The sequence below is a fragment of the Nyctereutes procyonoides genome, unplaced genomic scaffold (assembly GCF_905146905.1).
Source record: "Nyctereutes procyonoides isolate TBG_1078 unplaced genomic scaffold, NYPRO_anot_genome, whole genome shotgun sequence".
Classification (NCBI taxonomy): domain Eukaryota; kingdom Metazoa; phylum Chordata; class Mammalia; order Carnivora; family Canidae; genus Nyctereutes; species Nyctereutes procyonoides.
Genome location: NW_026575146.1, coordinates 34,345,183 through 34,363,887, shown reverse-complemented (window position 1 = coordinate 34,363,887; position 18,705 = coordinate 34,345,183). Strand labels below are relative to the sequence as shown.

Here is an 18,705-nt window from a genome sequence, read left to right as displayed (position 1 = left end):
GCGTATTCCCGGGCAACGACGGGAGAAGTGAGGAGGGGGCCAGGGGAGGAGGCCGCGAGCTCCTGGGGAGGAGGAGGTGGAGGGAGGACCTGTGCACCTGCAGCTGTGCCAGGTGGGACGCCTCCCCTTGGGCCCTTGAGCAGGAGAGAAAGGTGAAGAGCCTCGTGGCCGGAGGTGAGGTGAATTGGGGGCCGACGGGAATCTAATGGGCAGGAAAGTGAAGCTTGTGTTTGTAGCACTGCCAAGGCCAAGGCCAGGGCTCAGTGCAGATCCTGTGGAGACTGGAGGAGCCAGGTGCTGTTCCATGCTCCCGAATGAATGAATTTCAAATAGAGAAACACAGCTGCGCTCTGCACCTTTTGTGGCTGCTGGTGAAACCGAATCCCGGCAGGCATTTCTGCTCTTGGACAAAAGTCCACCGGTTGCTCCATATTTTATGCTTAGATTTTAATTTTTCAGACAAATTACTCTTTCTTTTTAGCCGAGATTAAAGATACTTGACACAACCACGAGGAGACCTATATGCACCTCCACGTTTATTGCAGGATGCTGTGCAATAGCCGAGATTCAGGAGGAACCGACGTGCCCGTGAGTGGAAGGACGGATGAAGATGTGGTGTAGACACAACCACGGACTATCACCCAGGCATAAAAAAGAATGAAATCTTGCTATTTGTGACAACATAAATGGCCCTAGAGAAAGACAAATCCCGTATTAGTTCACATACATGTGAAATCTAAAACAAATGTAAAGACAAGACAGAGACAGACTCCAAAGACATAGGCAACAAACTGTTGGCCACCCAAGTGGAGAAGAGTTGGGAGGCAGGCAAAGTAGGTGAAGCAGATGAAGAGGTACAAAGTTCCAGTTATAAAATCAATAAGTCGTGGGGATGTGATGTTAGAGCCAGGGGAATACAGTCAATAACGCGGTAATAACTTTGTGTGGTGACAGATGGTAACTAGACTTACTGTGGGACTCCCTCTGTAATGTATACAAATATCAAGTCACGATGATGTACACCTGAGGCTAAACAAAAGTTACCCATGACTATGGGAATAATTAGAGCATATTTTTATTTGGGCCAAGGAGATAAAGGCTGCGAGGGGAATCAGATCAGATACAATTGGGGTATTTCTTCAGAACCTCTAGCTGTAATGCCTTACTTACCTACAGGCTATTAGACTAGAGTCTTACTGTGCATTTCTTTTATTTATAGTCATCACGGGAAGTCAATTTGTCACTCCTCTGGTCAGCCAGTGGAAGATTACATAAGGAGCGCCGGCTTGCTGTGTGCTGGCCAAGAGATGGATTATCGTGTCAAAATCAGGCTACCGCGGTTGTGATGCTGTCCAGTGCAATTCAGAAATTCCTGACTGACCTTCACATTACAAACAGCTTTCTGCTGTTTCTCAGCATGATTTTCCAGGATTTTCACTAACTTGGCAATTTGCACTATTGATCAAGTCAGAGTTCTAGTCAAGTATGTGCTACAAAATACCAAGTTGTGGGTTTTTTTTTTAAAGGTCAACGAACAGGTTGTACCTTAGTACATTTCATATAGAAATTAAAGTGATTCTTCTTACTCACCTGCCTTAGGTGTGTCTAAGATGGGCAGGGATGTAGGGCAACTCGGGAGTGAGGAAGGTAGGAGTCGTTGGGGCCCAGCATTCAATGGGCTTAAGCCAGTGATCACCGTTTACTGAGAGCAGCCGATGGACGCGAGGATGTTGTTAGGGAGGAGGTTGGGCATGTGGGGCAGAAATGCCCCGGGTGAGGCAGCTCTTCTTTCCGTAAAGCACTGAGGTCCCTCTCTGCTCCCTCCCACAGAGGGATTGTATTAGTCAGTGTCCAACAGGAAACAGAAAATACCAAAAAATTGAATAAAGTTCAACATAAAAAACTAACGGGATTTCAGTCATGGGGGATTGGCAAATGCAAGCCAAAAGAATTTAGACAAACACAAGACTAGCAATATAGGTGGAGCCATCAGCCCTGGCCCTGAAGTGGAGATGCGGACCCTCCAGGAGAGGGCACAGCAGAGGCTCACTGGGTATGCGAGGTGCACAAGAAATATTCCCCTGGAGTGCTGGGAGACGCCATCCTCATGGAGGTGCCTCGGGACTCTGCAGATTGCAGTGGTCTGAGAAGGCTGGTTGAGGGGAGAAGCCATGTCCACCAGCCCTCTTCTCTGAAGTCTACCCGGGGGTGTGTGGAGGGGAACTGTTTACGGAGAGCTGCTAAGCAGTGGCTCCACATGGGACACTGCTCCAGGGGAGGTGGGTGCTGAGAGTCCAGTCCCAGTGAGACACACTGTCATGCACACTCCTGAAAGGGGTGCGGGGCAAGCTGCCATAAATAGGGGTTATGTGCTGCTGGCCAAGAGGCGTTGCTGAGAAAATCGCACACTCTGCAGGGGACCTACAAGCTCAGTACTGCAGGCCAGGCAGAGAGACCTCTTGCTCATCTGAGGTCCCTCTCTGGGCCATCAGATGTTGGGCCAACTGGCAATGGAGAGAGTTTTGCAGAACTTAGCTCTGTTATTGCAGAGTATGGAAGGACACATGGATTTGGAGCTGAGAGGTAATAAATCGATAACTCACATTGTGCTCTAGATGTCTCCCTATCACCTCTCATTCTCTGAATGAGGGAGACCCTGTGCTCCTTGCTTTCTGGAGAAAATCCTATTTAGACTAAAATCGTTTGCTGCAAGGTGCCCTCTCTTGTGCTTCGAGCCTACTATGAGATTCAAAGTCTCTTAATGAAGAAAAAGACTTAGTGCACAGCCCACCATGCCCTGCACATAAAACAATTACAGCTCGGTGCCAGGTGTCATTACTTTGGACAAGCCCTCACAACAATGCCTGGAGACTGATCTGAGGCTCTGGTAGAGAGCAGCAAGAAAGCAATTTAGAAAAGCAATAATAAAATGGATGGTGGCAGCCAAAGTCTATTCACAGGGAATTACCTTAAATATACTTGCCATTTTAGCTTTCTGGAGTGTTTCCTTTGTAATTACATGGAGGCCTCTCAGGGACTCTAGTTTCTTTATCAGCTCCTTCAAATTACATCTGAGAAGACGAGGCGGATAGTTATTTAGGTCAGCACAGTTTTCGTATTTATTTGTCTTCTGAGTATATTTCTTAACAAACAACACAAAAGAAAAAGGCACTCAGCGTTGACACAGAAAATCTGAAATCTAGCCTTTTTAAGAGGACTCTCGTCAATTGGAATCAAACCAGAACCTGTACTTCTTCATTTACTTGAGGAAGAGACCACTTCTTTGGCAGATGTGGTGGATTTGCTGGGTCGTCATTTTCTGAGCTGAAGAGCCTCCTCTCTGTGCTCCCGCCCCAGTATATTCACATGCCCGCAGGACAGGGCACGACAGTAGTTACCACCCCGATAAGAAACCCGCATGGGCAGATGTTGGCTACAGCAGGAGGCCCCATGGCTCAGGCACCAGGTAACACCATGCCCCGGGAGGGCTCGGTAGGGGGCTGTCAGAACTGGAGCTGCTTGAGCCATGTGAATTGGGATCCTCTGGTCTGCACATGATGATTGACTTGTTCGGCCCCTTTGCTTGCACTACTTACTCCTGAAGAGGATGACCAACATAACCCAGAACAACGGCAGAAGAAGTAATTTCCTTTTTGCTTAGAAGAGAATTTGACTGGCATCTTACAAACATGAACGAGAACCCATAAGGGAGTCGTGCAAAAATAATCAGCACATAGCAATAGACAAATGGTGGTCTTTAGCACTGAAAAGCATGATAAATTTTAATTTATATATAGATTCTATGAAAAAAGGCAATCAAAATGAAGAAAACAACAACGACAAAAAATGACGACCTTGTTGCCAGTTAATAGTAATTTTATTTTCTGATGTTTGTGGCTTTGTGAGCATTCTTTAAACCGGTAATGATTTCTTTTCTCATTCTGAAACAACAAATTTTCCTTATATGAATAAATGAATGTGAAATGAAAAGGAAATGAAAGGAAAGCGTGGAAGAGGGAAGGTTTTGGAGTCATGGAAGGGACATCCCCAGGAGTAAAGACGACAAAAAGAGGACTCTGGTAGGTTTTATAGCTATTTTTTTATTTAGAGCGATTATGTAATGGGAAATATGACTAATTCTAGAGTTTATTTATTTATTTTTTTAATTCTAGAGTTTAAATGTACACACAGGAGACCTTAAAGTCTCAAGAAAAAAAAAATCATTGCATAAAAAAATGAAGTCTTTAGCACCTGTTCAACTCATCTCTAGGGAGATAATTCATTTAACAGAAACTGTAGTCTCAGATATCCAGCAGGATAACGCTAATCCTCAAGAGCTTTTGAGTGATGAGTAATCTGATACTGTATCCCTTATCACATTTTATTTTGCTACGAATTAGAGTGTGCTGATTTTTAAAAAGCTTACTGTATGCAAGACTCGAAATTATTATTATTATTACTATTATTATTTAGCAGGATGGGTTCAGTGACTAAGAATCAGCTGAGTTATTTTTAAAATTGCCTGGTACACATAGTCCCCGGCTGGTAGTGACCAAAGTCCATTACTATCGGACAGTCGTACAATAGACCATTGTATTTATGTTTCCCTAGACTCAAGGCTACACAGGAAGAGTTTTCTGCCTTAGGAGCCGCGTCTCTCCAATCCTTGACTTTTCCGTAACTGTTTGCTCTCCCTAGCTACCTCTGAGAGTTGTTTGTTCAAGTCCCGTTGTGATATCATTACATGTTCCATGAAACTTGATCCCTTAGCAGAGTTGGTTATAGCACACCCTGTACCAGGAGAGGACACAGAATCAGAAATGGACTGGCTCAGCTTCTCCTGCTGCATGAGCTGCTCCCCCAAAGGGAGGTAGGCTCACTGGGAGCCTGTAATAATCCAGGCCCCCAGGCTACTACTTCATAAATTACTATTTCTTCATGGTAAGCTTTTCTCTTCAGTTGCAATTTTCTCGGCTACTAGTGGTGACTACTTTTAATAACCAAAAAAAAAAAAAAAAGTAAATAAATAAATAAATAAAAGAGAGAGAGAGAGAAAGTGGGGCAATGACAGGGAAATAATAGAAGCAGGATCCAGAGCTTGAAATAATTTTAGGACAGCATTGCTGACTGTAAAACATGGTCTACTGAGTGGAGTAATGTTAGATGTTTTATCCATCCATCCATCTGTTCACCCAGATGGCAGAATGAATATTCTAAAAAAAAAAACCTCCATGGATATTATGTAGAGAAGGTTGTAAGATTAAATGTAAAAATAATACATATAAACCTGAAATTTAGCTATGAAAGATGGATCCTACAAGTGCAGTATAGAGGGGCCGGCCTTTGAGTGCTGTGTACCTGTGTAAAAACTGCACTAAGTGCTTAAAATGTCAACATCAGCTAAATAGCTGCTAAAAATCTTTGCAATCGTGTAAACAGAATTAGAATATCTATCTCGGTGGTTGAGAGTCCTATTTTCCTTGATTATGTTTCCTCCCATCGGGCCATTTGGTTCTGCACACCATGATTAAGAGGAGCACTGGACGTCGGAACTCTTGGGCTGAAACTGGTCGGGGTGCTGGTGGAGTGGGGTCCTAGGGGCTGCCGATGACCACCTTTCCAGGCACTTTGCTGCAATTTGGAGACTACGGTCAATGCACGCAGAGAACCGATGCGGTTTGTCGGAATTTGAAGCACCTTCATCCAGAATCCATACTGTTCCAGGCGAGTGCTTAGCATTTCATATTATCAGAGTCTTCACCAGAAGGATTATTAGTTTAAGCGACGTTAGAGACAATTTCTTAATTGGCAAAATGAGTCATGTTCCAGGTAGATGTGTTTGCTTAGGAACATTGTGCAGGGACAAAGTGCAAGACTCCAGGCGGCCCAGGAGACTTCTGCGGTCATCGCAGTGTTGGAAGCCTGTGACCCATCAGTCTTGGGGAAGCCCACCCACTGCCCCGCTCATGGGGGTCCAGTTGTGTCATGTGACTGAGTCTAGGTACTTCTGCCATGAAAATATTGTCTCTAAGTTTCAGCAAGCTTTTCGTGCAGGAGCCGTAGGCGGAGACCACAAGTACGTAACTACTTTTGTACTTGGTTGTTAGCAAACGTCTGCCGCCTTCTTTGTGGGGAGGCTGGGGAGCAGAATTTGGTTCAAGACTTGCTTTCTTGTGCTGGGCCGTCTGCCCTCGAGGTTACATGTGTGTGGCGAGCACATGCTTGTGTCCATGTGTAGTGTCGGTGGCCACGTGTCCCAGCCCACAGGAAGATGGCCACCTTCACCCCCCAACTGGCGATTTGCTAAAATGATCCAATTGTGCCGCATTCACCTGCAACAAGGCGGGGGGAGTGGGGTTCCAGTACCAGCGCAGAGGTGGCCCTTGAGGCTCTAGGCCCCGTAGGTGGTTGCATGAGCCCTGAGCTCTGTTCGCAGACGTTAACAGAACCGCCTCTCAGGGAGGCCTCCGCAAGCCAGGGCACAGGAGCCTATCATGTGAGAGTTTGACACACAGTCAAGAACCACAGAGCACACCAGGTGCCCCACTGTCCTGAGATTGTTCAGTGGCACAAAAATTGGGAGCATTCCCTCTCGAGGAATTATAGATGATAGAGAAATTTAGAATAAATTAAGATGTAAGTATCTTTAAATGCTTAGAGATACAGAAGAAGAAATTGAATGCATAAGACAACCATAAGATATTATTTTTTTAAATTAGGAAAATGGGGCACCTGGGTGATTCAGTTAAGTGTCTGATTCGGTTTCAGCTCAGGTCATGATCTCAGGGTGGTGAGATCCAGCCCCATGTCAGGCTCCTGAGGTCAGTTTGGAGTCTACTTGAGATTCTCTCTCTCTCTTTCCCTCTCTCTCCTCTCATGTTCTCTCTTCTCTCTCTCAAATAAATAAATAAATAAATAAATAAAATCTTTAAAAAAATAAAATTAGGGGGAGGCATAAAAACAAAATAGAAATTTTAGAAATGGAAGTATTATCATTGAAATGAAAAAGTGAAGGGATGGGATAACTCCAATGAACAGATAACTGATGAAATGCAAAACAGTAGTGAAGAAATCGGAATACGGTGGGAGGAGATAAAGAAACAGGAAACACGTGGACTCTCAGATTTATACCGAAACAACGATGTGTAGGCCCTTTCCTTGCACAGGAGAACTAGGTCTCCTGTGAGTAATGTATTCATATGGTCATAAGTTTCTATAAAATTTGTAAAAGCAGGATTTTAAACTACCGTTGGTTGACCACTGTCTACTTTCCTCTGGGTCCCTGTCACATAGTCCTTGGGGTGGGGAGCCTTGGGATGGCTGTGCGTCTCCTTGGGAAAGTTGGCCTGGGGGTATTTCAGTTTGTGTCCAGTGGGATGTTGGGGGGAGTGTTCAGTAAGTCCCCTGTGTAGCTCGGTTACCATGGGGGCCCTAGGCTGGGAACAGCTCCCAGGAATACTTTCCTACCACTGACAAAATACCCAGCATCGCGTCACGGAAGGGCAAGGCCAGGGGTTGTTTCATGAGAGGAAAATACCCTATAGCCCTCGCGGCTGAGGGAGTAAAACACGCTTTCCCATTTGCCTGTAGTTCTTATTCAAGCATCGCCAGTGCGCAGCGTTCTGGAAGCTTCTGGGGCACAGTATGATTTAACAGTTCTACGCATTACGCAGTGTTCTTCGTGGGAAGTATCCTCTCAACCCCCTTGACCTGCCTCACCCCCCAGCTCCCCTCTGACAATCATTTCTTTGTATTTAAGAGTCTGGGCTTTTGGGGTTTTCTTTCTTTCTTAAATATTCCCCACCTGAGTGAAATCATCCGGGATCTGTGTCTCTGACCTGGTTACCGAAGCTCTGTGACATGCGGTGGGGCTCGCGATGCCTCCAGCTCTGTGCTTTGGCTACCGGAGTCTTCTGCGGTTTCATACAAATTTTAGAATTGTTTTAGATCTGTGAAAAATGCTGCTGGTATTTTGATACGGATTGCATGAAATCTGTAGGTTGCGTTGGGAAGTACGGACATTTTAACAATGTTTGTTTGCCTAATCCACGAGCACGGGACATCTTTGCATTTCTTCTTGTCATCTTCAGTTTCTTTCATAAATATTTTATAGTTTCTGGAGTCCAGGTCTTCTGCCTCCTGGGTGAAGTTATTCCTAGGCATTTTATTATTTTTGGTGCACTTGTAACTGGGCCTGTTTCTTACTTTCTCTTTTGGATACTTCAGTGTTAGTGGGTAGGAATGCAAGGGATTTCTGTACATTGATTTTTGTATCCTGCAGCCTTACTGGATTCCTTTATCAGCTCTAGTAGTTTTTTGTTGGTCTTTCGGGTTTGTTCATTTCCTTGCTTCCGATTTTCTGTATGAAATAACATGTCATCCATATGAAGTGAAAGTTTTACTTCTTCCTTATAAACTTGGATATCTTTTATTCCTCTTTCTCATCTGATTGTTGTGGCCTAAGACTTCCAGTACTATGTAGAGTAGAAGTGGTGAGAGTGGATATCCTGTCTTCCTCCTGACCTTAGTGGAAAAGTTATCAGCTTTTCACCATTGAGTTTATCATTAGATGTGGGTTTTTCTTTCTTTTTTTAAAAAAAAGATTTTTATTTTATTTGTTCATGAGAGAGAGAGAGAGAGAGAGGCAGAGTTCGGAGAAGCAGGCTCCATGCAGGGAGCCTGACATGGGACTCGATCCTGGGACCCCAGGATCATGCCCTGGGCCAAAGGCGGCGCTAAACCGCTGAGCCACCCAGGGATCCCAGATGTGGGTTTTTCATATACGGCCTTTATTCTGTTGAGGTATATTCCCTCTAAAACTTCTTTGTTGAGAATTTTTATCATGAATGGAAGTTGTACTTCATCAAGTGCTTTTTCTGCATCTACTGAAATGATCATATAGTTTTTACCCTTTCTCTTTGATGTGATGTGTCATGTTCATTGATTTGTGAATATTGAACCACCCTACATCCCAAGAATAAATCCCTCTTAATTGCAGTGAGTGATTTTTTTTAATGTATTGTTGGTCTGGGTTGCTAATATTTTGTTGAGGATTTTTGTGTCTATGTTCATCAGAGATACAGGCCTACAGTTCTCTTTTTTTGTGGTATCTTTATCTGGTTTTGGTATCAGGGTAATGTTGGCTTCATAGAATGAATTTGGAAGTTTTCATGAATTCTTCTTTAAATGGTTGGTAGAATTTACCTGTGAAGCCATCTGGTCCTGAACTTTTGTTTTGTTGGGATTTTTTGGATTAATAATTCAATTTCATTGCTGTTAGTCAGTCTATTTAAATTTCTATTTCTTTCTGATTCAGTTTTGGTAGGATGTATGTTTCTAGGAATTTATCCATTTCTTCTAGGTTGTCCAATTTGTTGTCATATAATTTTCATAATATCTTCTTATAATCATGTGTATTTCTGTGGTGTCAGTTGTTATTTCTCTTCTTTCATTTCTGAGTTTATTTTAGTCCTCTCTCTCTCTCTCTCTTTCTCTCTCTCTCTTTGATGAATCTGGCTAGAGATTTATCAACTTTGCTGATCCTTTTGAAGAACCACCTCTTGGTTTCATTGATCCATTCTATTATTTTTCAAGTTTCTATATGATTTATTTCTGCTCTAATATTATTTTCTTATTATTTATTTATTTATTTATTTATTTTTATTTTCCTCCTTTTACTAGCTCTAGGTTTTGTTTATTCTTTTCCTAGCTCCTTTAGGTGTAAGGTTAGGTTGTTTATTTGAGATTTTTCTCATTTCTTGAAGTAGGCCTGATTGTTACAAAGTTCCCTCTTAGAACTACTTTTGCTGCATCCAAAGATTTTGGACTGTTGTGTTTTCATTTTCATTTGTCTTCATGTATTTTTTGATTTCATGTTTGATTTTTTTGGTTGACCCATTCATTGTTTAGTAGCATTTATTTAACCTCTGTGTATTTATACTCTTCCCAGATTTTTTTCTTGTGATTGATTTCTAGTTCCATATCATTGTGGTTGGAAAAAGCGCATGCCATAATTTCAGTCTGTTTGAATTTGTTGAGACTTGTTTTGTGGCCTAACCGATGATCTGTTTTGGAGACTGTTCCATGTGCACTTGAAAAGAATGTATATTCTAATGTGTTGGGATGAAATGTTCTGAATATATTTATTAGATCCATCTGGTCCAATGTGTCATTCAACGTCACTGTTTCCTTGTTGATCTTCTATCTACATGACCTATCCATTGATGTAAGTGGGTTGTTAAATCCTCCAGTATTATTGTATTACTACTGATTTCTTCCTTTATGTCCATTAATACTTGCTTTATGTATTTGGGTGTTTATATGTTGGGTGCATAAATATTTATAATTGTTTTCTTATTGGATTGTTCCCTTTATGATTGCGTGGTTTACTGCTTTGTCTCATTACAACCTGTGTTTTATAATCTTTTTTTTCTGATGTAATTATTGCCATCTGCCTTTCTTTTCATTTCCATTTGCATGATAAATGTTTCTCCATTCCCTCACTTTCAATCTGCAGGTGTCTTTAGTTCTAAAATGAGTCTCTTATAGGCAGCATATAAACGGGTCTTGGGGCACCTGAGTGGCTCAGTTGGTTAAGCATCTGCCTTTGGCTTAGATCATGATCCCAGGATCCTGTGATCCAGTCCTGCATTGGACTCCCTGCTCAGCAGGGGATTCACTACTCTCTCTCCCTCTGCCCCTCCCCTGGCTTGTACTCTCTTTCTCTCAAATAAATAAATAAAATCTTTTAAAAAAATAAATGAGTCTTGCCTTTTAGCCATCAAGTCACCCTATGTCTTTTGATTAGAGAATTTAGTCCACTTACATTCAAAGTAATTACTGATAGGTATATAGTTACTACTATTTTGTTACTTATTAGTTGTTTTGTTTTTTTGGGGGGTATTTTTTGTCAGTGACAATTGATACAGGAGCACAGTGAAATTTTATCTTCCATGTGCTGAGGAAAAATATTAATTTAGACTTCTACCATTCCATATCAAGAGGGAAACAAATGCATTTCTAGACATATAAAAGTGAAAAGGTTGACTCTCAGTATATGAGCTACTTAAATAATACTTCTTGGCAAGAAAAACAAAAGAATTCAGAAGGACAAGATAGAATCCAGGAAGAAATGGTAAGCAAGAAAAGTTTTTAAGATGAAACAGGAATTAAAAAGAAAAAAATCAACCCGGGGGCACCTGAGTGTTTCAGTTGATTGAGTGTGGGACTCTTGGTTTTGGTTCAGGTTGTGATCTCTGGGTTGTGGGATCAAACCATGGGTTGGGCTTCGCACTCAGTGGGGATTCTGCTTGGGATTCCCTCTGTCCCTCTCCCAACTCGTGTGCATGTGTGCACACTCTCTCTTCTCTAAAAGAAATAAATATTTAAAAAAATAAAAAAATAAAAAAATCCCACAAAACAACAACAAAAAACCCAATTTGGGTGTGTTTGGAAGCAAAGTGGAACTTGAACACAATATAAAAATAACATATAAGAAGGAAAGGATAAGGGTGAAGCATTTTAAGTTTGTTGATACTTTTAAAAAAAATCAAATCGAATTTAGAGTTTAAGCTGAATATCTTTAAGGTTAAGGAATTAATCTTTCTCAAGATCATGAGATCAAGCCGACATCGGGCTCTGCAGTGGGTGTGCAACCTGCTTAAAATTCTCTCTCTTCTCCCTCTGTCCCTCCCCAACTCTGCTCATGTGGCTCTCTCTCTCTCTCTGTGTAAAAAAAAAAAATTTAAAAAAGAATCTTAAATTTAAAAAAATTAAGAGAATAAAAGTAGGAAGTATAACTGTAGAATCAGTGGGGAAAAAGGGCAGAATTACTTTTTCAATATAATGTAGGAAAAAAAAGGGAAAGGATGAAAAAAATCAAAGGCTCTGGGTGGCACAGAAGAGGGGTATCATTATTATTATTATTAACAAATGAGGCAAATGAGGCTCAAAGAGTTTACATGATTTACCTGAAATCAGACATCTAAGTGAAGGAAAGCAAACTCTGGTCTTCAGCCTTTTAGGTAGGTTATTTTTTCTATCTCAATAAGCTCTAGTGTCTCCTTCATTCCTAAAAGGAACCCTGAAATATCTTTGACACCTGGTTATATTTGAATAATTCTGAAATATCCCTGAAGCAGATACTTCCATCCAAATGTCTGTTTCCACCCCCTCCTCTAATCTCAGGCTCCTGGGTCACGGTGGATGCGACCCTCCTGATGCTGCACATCAAGTAGGGACTTTGTCCATTTCCCTGGCCCCTGACGCCCCAACACACACATCCACTCATGGCCTGCCCTTGGGTCAACACCCTGCCTTTGAAGTAAAACAAGGAGCTGAAATGATGGCAAAAAAGGCCTGTGCTTATACGTTAAATTTTATTTATGGTTTCTGAGGTTAGCCAAGGAGATTTTTTGTTGGATTTTGAGGAAAACAGTTGGAGTTCCCTAAGAATGGAACTCCCTCCCCAGCCTCAACTGTCAGATGATTTTTCCAGGAGAAGCTCAACAGCCACTTTGCCTTAAAGGGCCTTGCTCACTGTGCATGGTGTGGGGAGAGGCGGAGGGGGTGCTGTGGCTAGCAGGGCTGGTGCTTGCACTTCACTCACCTTTCTTTTTGTCTGCTAGGTTCTTGTGTGTGTGTGTGTGCTAGATTCTATTCGATTATCTATCTTTTTATGTCGTGTTTGATGTTTTATCTTGCTTATTTTCTCTACTAAGTGTATAAGGTTTTAGTACTTACTGGATGAGAGGGATTCATTTTAACTGAATTATTTAAGCTCTAGAAATCTGGAAGCATTCTTCCTTAAAATCCCACGTCGGAATTTGGCTAAGAGTGCTTGGGTAGGAGGCCTTGGTAATCTGATTTGTTGGTGACCTCAGTTCCTGGAACTGTACCTCTCAGAGAACCAGGACCTTTTATGGTGTGTTAGAAGCTTGGCCAGTGTGCCAGCGTCTTTTATCAGAGTTGTGTTGGCATACATATGCTCACATAACTTACTCTTCTTGTTTTATTTTACTCCTTTGGTGACTGGGACAAATTTGTATGCAAGACACTAGGTTGACACAAAATAATCCCTTTACAGAAAAATAGGAAAAATTTAATTCACTAGAATTCTCCCTTTAATTTCTGGTTTTCCATTCACTGTTCAAACCTGTTTTTCCTCCACCAATTTATAGAAGCAGCACTTGTCAAGGTCACCATGTTGTCAACACAGTTTGTATTCGAAAAACACATCAACACTACCTGTATCTTGAAATACTCTCCTCTCTTGTATTTCCTGATACCACGTTTTCCTGGAAATCCCATTTTCTGCTCCTTCTCCTTTGTTGACATCAGCTCCTTTATGTCCAACCTCTAAATGTGCTGATTCTTCAGATCTGGTCCTGGGAACCCCCCCACCCACCCCTGCCGCTTCCTCTCCCTAGATCCCATGGATTCCTGAGTCCTTGCCTCCCAGCTTCATACATCCTGCCCATATCTTTCCTTTAATTGTCAGAGGTACACGTACAACCGTCACTTAACATATTCATGTGATGCTTCACATCTCAAATTCAGTATGTTTGAAAAAGAACATGAGTTCTTTCCACCATCAATTGTAGACACTATTAGCCACTCGTGCAACTCTCCTCATCTTATATTTGTTGCTGGCAAAACTCTGATTTTCTTTTGCTAGCCACTTTTTCAAGTAGTTTTAGGGTTAGAGAAAGACTAAGTGGGAAGTACGGAGAGTTCCCATATCATCCCTCTCTAGTCCCCCACTTACCCACAGTTTTCCCTGGTATTAACATCTTGCATTAGTGTGGTATATTTACCAATATTGGACCAATGTTGATAAGTCATTATTAATTGAAATCCATAGTTGGCATCAATGTTTACATTTGTGTTGTACACAGTCAGCTTTAACCAGTGGATGACGTCATGTATCCACTGTAATACTATCAGATGAATAGTTTTGCTGCACCTCAATCCCCAGCATTCCACCCCCTGGCAACAACCACTGATCGGTTTTTTAAGTATTTATTTAAATTCCAGTGAGTTAACATACAGTGTAATAGTTTCAGGTGAACGATATAGTGATTCAATGCTTCATTACAAGGCCTGGTGCTCCTCACAACTGCACTCCTTAATCCCCTTTGCCTATTTACCTTCCCCCTCCCCCTACCTCCCCTCTGGTAACCACCAGTTTATTCTCTATAGTTAAGAGTTGCTTCTTAATTTGCTTCTCTCTCTCTCTCTTTTTTTCTCCCCTTTGCTCATTTGTTTTGTTTCTTAAATTCCACATATAAGTAAAATCATATGGAGTTTGTCTTTCTCTGACTGACTTATTTTGTGTAGCATAATACTCTCCAGCAAGATTTCATTCTATTTTATGGATAAGTAGTGTGTGTGTGTGTGTGTGTGTGTGTGTTTGTGTGTGTGTAGCGCGCGGTCACCACATCTTCTTTAACCATTCATCAATCAATAGACACTTGGGCTGTTTCCATGTCTCGGCTATTGTAGATAGCACTGCTATAAACATTGGAGTGCGTGTATGCCTTTGAATTAGTATTTTTGTATTCTTTGGTTAAATACCTGGTAGTGTAATAGCTGGATCCTAAAACTTGTATGGAACCCCCAAAAGACTCCATATAGCCAGAGTAACCTTGAAAAAGAAAAATCTGGAAGCATCACAGTCCAGATGTCAAGTTATATTACAAAACTGTAAAGTTATCATGACAGCATGGTATTGGCACAAAAATAGATACATAGATTGATAGAACAGAATAGAAAACCCAGAAATGAACCCACAATTATATGGTCAAATAATCTTTGACAAAACAAGAAATAATATCCAATGGGGAAAAAAACAGTCTCTTTGATAAAGGTGCTGGGGAAACTGGACAGCAACATGCAAAAAAGAAAAAAAAAAGAAAGAAAGGAAAAAAGAAACTGGACCACTTTTTTGCACCATACATAAAAGTAAATTCAAAATGGATTAAAGACCTAAATGGGAGACCTGAAACCATAAAAATCCTAAAAGAGAAACAGGTAGTACCCTTTTTGACATTGGCCATAGCAACTAGCTATGTCTAGATATCTCTTTTGACAAGGGAAATAAAAGCAAAAATAACTATTGGGACTTCATCACAACAAAAAGTTCCTGCACAATAAGGGAAGTAATCAAGAAAACTAAAAGGCAACGTACAGAATGGGAGAAGGTATTTGCAAATGACGTATCTGATAAAAGATAGTTTCCAAACATATAAAGAGCCTACAAAACTCAGCACCCCAACAACAAATAATCCAATTTAAAAAAGGGTAGAAGACACGAACAGACATTTCTCCGGAGAAGGGACACTGATGACCAACAGACACATGGAAAGTGCTCATCGTCACGGATCCTCAGGGAAATACGGGTCAAACCTACAGCGAGGTATCGCCTCACGCCTGTCAGAGTGGCGAACATCAACCACACAGGAAACAGTAGGGTACAGTGTGGGAGAGGGTGTGGAGAGAGGGGAACCCTCTTGCCCTGTTGGTGGGGATGCAAACTGGTGCAGCCACTGTGGGAGACAGTGTGGAGGGTCCTCAAAGAGCTAAAAATAGAACCACTGATCTATTTAATGTCTATGCAGTTTTTTTCCAGGATGTCCCATTGTTATAATCATATACTCAGATTGGCTTCTTTCACCAAAAAATATTAAGCACATAGAGTTCCTTCAGGTCTTTCCATAGCTTGAGCTCCTGTTTCCTTCATTGATGAATAAGGTTTCAGTGTGCAACTGTGCCACCGTTTATGACCCATTTACGTATCAAAAGATACCTCGATGGCTTCTAATTTTTGATAGTTATGAATAAAGCTGGTATGAACGTTCTTATGTAGGTTTTTGGGTGAACATACATTTTTATTTGCACCTTCTTCACTTACTTTGGAGACAGGATTGTGTCTCCAGTATCAGGGAAATATCCTGATGGATACAGAATAATACAGAGGTCCCTTTCTCCTTGCATGCAGCTGGGTTAGGGTGGTCATTCTGCCGGTAACACCTGACTAGGGACTTCTAGAAAAATCTTTCTTCACTCCTAGGAAGGAGACAGTGGTTGAGATGGCCACTCCCATCTCTAGACATGCTCTTGCCTAAAACCGCTGCACCCCGTGGCCGAGGATAGTCCTATGTAAGGAACCGAGCGCTAAGAGAACCGCAGAGGAGCGAAGCCAGCGCTCTGGAGGGCAGCACCTGGACCCCTCCTGCTCACTTCTTGGTTGTATCAGCTAACACGTTGTCAAAAGATCTAATGCAAATTAACTGGAGCGGTGGGAAGAAGAGGAGGCGAGAACGACCGCCGGACTGGCCAAAGCCCGCGGGCCCCTGCATCCCCGCCGTCGCCCCATGCCCAAGAGAAGGGCTGAAGTGGAGGCTAAAGGAGATAAAGCCAAGGTGAAGGATGAGCCACAGAGAAGAGCTGCAAGGCTGTCTGCTAAACCTGCTCCTCCCAAGCCAGAGCCCAAGTCTAAAAAGGCCCCTGCAAAGAAGGGAGAGAAGGTACCCAAAGGGCAAAAGGGGAAAGCTGATGCTGGCAAGGATGGAAATAGCCCTGCAGAAAGGGGAGATGCCAAAATGGACCAGGCACAGAAGCTGAAGGTGCTGGAGATGCCAAGTCAAGTGTGTGCATTTTTGATAACTGTGTGCTTCTGGTGACTGTACAGTTTGAAATACTATTTTTTTTATCAAGTTTTATAAAAATGCAGAATTTTGTTTTACTTTTTTTTTTTTTTTTTTTTTGAGCTATGTTGTTAGCACACGGAACACTTCATTTTTGTTTTGGGGGAAGGGCACATGTCACTAATAGAATATCTCCAAAGCTAGATTGATAACACCTTCCCCTTCTAGTTTTGAGAAACTTCCTCTTGGCTCCCAGGAGGAGGGATTCCTTGATGTTGACACACAGGAGCCACCTTGGTGGTGTGGAAAAACTAAAAATCACTTTTTTATGTCCTCTTCTCCCTCTCTGCCTTCAACATAGACTTGACACCCTTAAACCCAGAGACCTGTTGGAACCTGACCCCATGAAATGGTTCCCAGTATGTCAGGCAATCTGGACTTGACAGGGTCGCCACTGAGATGGCGTCCCTCAAAAGAGTTCCCTTTTTTAGCTTGTGGATCTTCAGATTGATAATTCTGCCATTTTCATTTCATTTCCTGAAAGTCAGGGTCGGCTTGTGAAAAGTTGTTAAACAACATGCTACCTGTGAACTGTCAACTCTAAATTTTCCCCGTTCAGAGCATCACGTGAAGACCTCCTTGGGTTTCACAGTGGCTTCCTGATTTTGGTGGTCCGCTGAAGAAGGGAGTTTGAAGGTTGCTGTATACTGTGAGCGATCGTCCGCCCATGTCCTGCCTGAAATACCATGATTGTGGGATCCCTGGGTGGCGCAGCGGTTTGGCGCCTGCCTTTGGCCCAGGGCGCGATCCTGGAGACCCGGGATCGAATCCCACGTCGGGCTCCCGGTGCGTGGAACCTGCTTCTCCCTCTGCCTGTGTCTCTGCCCCTCTCTCTCTCACTCTCTCTCTCTCTGTGACTATCATAAATAAATAAAAATTAAAAAAAAAAGAAGGCTGGATTGCCTAGTTCTTAAAAAAAAAAAAGAAATACCATGATTGTTTATGAAAAGTATCTTTAATAAAGCTGGATACAGTCTGGCTTGGGAAAAAAAATAAAGCAAATGAGTTTTCTGTTAGCCAACAGCAATCTAATTGTCCCCCCCCCCCCATCTATCTTCCTTATTTCAGTAAATGGCATCACGGTTGTCTACATGGTCATTCAAATCCGAAATTTAAAAGCTGTCTCTAGATACCCCCTCCCTGCCTCTCCCTCAGGCACCTCCCATGCACCCAATCCATCTGCAGGTCCAACTGCTTCTTTGAGACCTCCCACAGCTTATCCTCTTCTCTCTTTCTACAAACACACCTGAGTCCACGCTGTCATTATCTTTTTGCCAGAATTGCTGCGGATCCGCTTTCATCTACTCCAAGACCCCTCCGGCCGGGTCTCCAGTTGTGCAGCAACAGAAATGGAATCAGGCCCTTCGTCCAACGTCCTTCCATGGCTTCTCATGGTTCCTAGGCCAGTAGCCAAATTCAGCCCCCGGCCTGTAGCACCCTGCTGATGTGGCTCTGTCACTGTCCAGACTCCGGGCTTGCTGTCCCCTGGTCACACTGGTTCGCTTCCCACCCCTGGCGGACATCCGTCCCGCCTCAGCGTCTTTGCACTGTCTAGTCCCTCTGCATGCACTGCCTTCCAGGACGATGTGGCCCCCCCTCCCCACGCACATCCAGTTCACCTAATTGTCTCTCCACATTTTTATGCGTCAGCATAAGGATCACCTGCTCAGGGAGCCTTCCCTGGACACCTATTTTGAGGCTGCGGCCCATCGTTTCTCTCTGGCGTGGTCTCTTGTTTGTCTCCTTTGAGGCACTTACTGCAAAAGGTTGGTCGGTCGGTTATTTCACTGCTCCCCCTACTTCTCTCTCCCACAATAATGGAAGAGATGAAGGATTCCCTTTGTCCTGCTAGCCGCTGGGTCCCCAGGACCCGGCCAACACCTTGCATATAAGGGGCACTCCATAGGAGGTGCCAGATGAAGGAGGAGCAACAAACTCCTCTTTTATGTAATTCCAGTGTGATTCACACACAGTTAAATTAGCTTCCGGCCTTCAGCAT

The 18,705-nt window shown here is 42.7% G+C and overlaps 1 pseudogene; it reads left to right on the top strand.

The window, feature by feature from the left end:
- Positions 1 to 16,373: 16,373 nt before the first annotated feature.
- Positions 16,374 to 18,151, top strand: LOC129499982 (non-histone chromosomal protein HMG-17-like; annotated as a pseudogene).
- The last annotated feature ends 554 nt before the right edge of the window (positions 18,152 to 18,705 follow it).